The sequence below is a fragment of the Rhinolophus sinicus genome, linkage group LG11 (genome assembly GCF_036562045.2).
Source record: "Rhinolophus sinicus isolate RSC01 linkage group LG11, ASM3656204v1, whole genome shotgun sequence".
Classification (NCBI taxonomy): domain Eukaryota; kingdom Metazoa; phylum Chordata; class Mammalia; order Chiroptera; family Rhinolophidae; genus Rhinolophus; species Rhinolophus sinicus.
In genome coordinates this window covers 415,542-418,445 of record NC_133760.1, presented here as the reverse complement: position 1 = coordinate 418,445, position 2,904 = coordinate 415,542, and the positions used below count along the sequence as shown (strand labels likewise).

Sequence of the window (2,904 nt, the reverse complement as noted above, 5' to 3'; positions counted from 1 at the left end):
TAGTCATCCAGATTCTTTCCTCTGATTTGGCTGTTATAGGAAATAACATAGCCCAGCCCAAGCCCTGGGGAACAAAGAAACAGTTTAACTTCCTTAATCCAAGTAGTTATAAATATTGAAATAGCCTTACATTTTCTTTTGGCCAACCATATATTTTGGCCTTCGCCATTGCTAATATTTCATGTTGTTCATAGATTAACATTACAGGTGAGTGTAGGAATAATCTTTATCTATGTTGAAAGGCATCCTGGTTATCTATCTAAGTAAACTCAAGGAACCATTGGATCTTGTTTCCTTAGTCAAGCTTAGGAAACCTGGAGTCATAGTTCTGGAGTGTCTTACAGACCTTTTTTATAATACTTTTGGTTGTCTCAGGGTTGTTAAATACCTGCTGTCCATATCTTTTTTTTTTTTTTTTTAAAGAATATCACTGCATTTATTTTTATATAGGTATTTTTCTAAAGCTTCAACATTTTTCTCAAAAATAAGAACCCCAAAGCTTAGAATTGGATCACTTGGCCCTTTCTCTTCTCATCTCCTCCCAGTTCAAAATGCTTGCATCTCTTAATGGCCAGCATCCTCTCGGATCTGCAGTTAGGCTCAACACATTCAAGCCTCAGCACAATCGTCTTTGTGGTTTTAGCCCCCTTCCGGAAAATTGGCTTTGTCTGCCCACCATAGCCACTCTGCTTCCCACCATAGCGCCTCTTTGCCTGGGCATACAGGGAATCCTTGCCCTTCTTGTACTGGGTCACTTTGTGAGGCTGAGACTTTCCGCGCTTTTTACAGAAAGTCCTTCGGGTTGTGGGCATATTGACCATCTTTACAGTAGAGATGTCCACACGATGAAAATGGGAAACTCAGCGTTTCTTGCCTGGCTCCGCTAGCGCCTAACAGAAAAAGCTGTTGTCCATGATCTTAAATGCGTCTGCATATCCACAGTCCCAGAGATGATTGGATAAATGATTAAAAAAACACAAAAAACCCAACAGGATAAAGTCATGCTAACCAAGGCTCTAACTGTTAACCAGATCTCTACAATGAAAAATAGTGTTCAATGTTTGTACAATCCCCGAGGATCTCTCCAGTGGTTTTGTCCGAGTGAGGACCTAGAGGGGAAACTGAGAATGAAAACGTTTACACACTCTTAGGAAAAGACTGTTCTGTTGGCATGATAAGTAGCCAGCAGAACTAGTTTTAAATTCCTTTAATTGACCAACAATAACTTGCTTCAATGAACACAATTTTGCAAGACAATCAGTAAGTAATAGCCTCTAACTTCTGAAAGTCAGCCAATTACGAGTGGGCAAACTCCAATAAACACACATCCCCAGTATTAAGTAACCGACAGGCATTACACCTGAGTGATCCTGATTCTACAGGTGATGTCCACCACTCACGCCTCTGAAAGCCCATCTATACCTAAGGTCCACAATTCCCTACAACTTGCTCTGTTTGTTGAGGCTGCACCTGGCCAGCATAGCACTTTGTTGCTACAGTAATCAATAAACTCTACTTATTTCACATATTGAGTTGTAGTCTCACCATCCTTCACAAGTTTAAAACCACAAAGTGATACCGTTATATATCTCCAGAATACCTAGAATGAAAATGATGGAAAAAAACAAGGATTGGTGGGAATGTAGAATGAGGATATTCTGCTGTTGGAAGTAAAATTGGTGTGACCTCTCCTAGGTAAATACCCAACACAATTTTGTTCACATATTCATTATCAGATATCTACTAAGTGTTCGTAGCAGTACTATTTTGTAATAGCCCCAAACTGCAGCCTACTTAAAAGCCCATCAATAGTAGAATGGATAAATAATTTGTGATACATTTATTAATACATGTTCTTTTCCAGCTTTGTTGAGGTATAATTGACATATAACATTGTGTAAATTCAAGGTGTACAATGATGAAATATCTTACTGCAACAGGTATGGGCAAGCTGTGACATGCAACAACCCTATGGATGGATCTCCAAGCCCAAAACTGAGTGAAAGAAGCCAGACCAAAGAGCACACACTACGAATCCATTTATATAATATACAAAATTAGACAAAGTCAGTTTATGCTGCTAGAAATCAGGACAGTGGTTATCCCTGGAGGGGTAGAGACTGTTTGCGAGGAGCGTGGGGGGAGGGGAAGTTCTGGGGTGATGGTAATGTTTTCTTCTTGTCATAGATGCTCTTTATATGGGTACGTTCAGTTTGTGAAAACTCATCAACCCTTATCCTATGATATGTGCAATTTTGTTTGTGTGTTTGTAATGTTGTACTCCCAGAAAATTAAAAAGAAAAAAACTAACCTAGGAGTGGTTACATTTCTCTTTTTGATTCGACAGATGTCCTACGTAAGAAAATCCTGTTTGGCAAATTAAAAACTAAGACTTGTAACAAACAATTACAATTATTTCTAGAATCTCTCCTTTCATAAGGTACGGGAGAAAACCTTTGGTGTCTAGTTGCTTTGCTACCAGTGTCCCCCTGGTAAGTGGAAGAAACTGTGATTACACTTGTGTTGGGAATCTGTTCATCTTCCTCCCTGGTCATGTGTCTTCTACCAACTCCCCTCTGATTTAGTTTCTTCTCTGTTACAGCTGGCTTGGCCTAACAGATTTGAACAATTTGCTAACTGCAACCAGGGCAGGGACAGGATATCCCCTTGCCCAAGGCACAGAGTCCAATACATGTAAAAAACAGGAGACATAAGGAGCAAAAGCAAAAGAGAAGGCGACAGAGGGAAAGGTGCAGAAGTGTTTCCATCCAAGACAGAGAAGGGAGGCAGGAAGAGTGGCAAAGATGGACAGAATAAAACACTGAAGAGACCCAGCAATCCCTCTTCTGGGTATCTACCCAAAAAATCTGAAAACATTTAGAGATAAAGACACGTGTGCTCCAA

General features: G+C 40.0%; 1 pseudogene; it reads right to left on the bottom strand.

Annotated features, from left to right (window-relative positions):
- Window positions 1-500: 500 nt before the first annotated feature.
- On the bottom strand, window positions 501-821 carry LOC109437015 (large ribosomal subunit protein eL42; annotated as a pseudogene).
- Window positions 822-2,904: the final 2,083 nt, after the last annotated feature.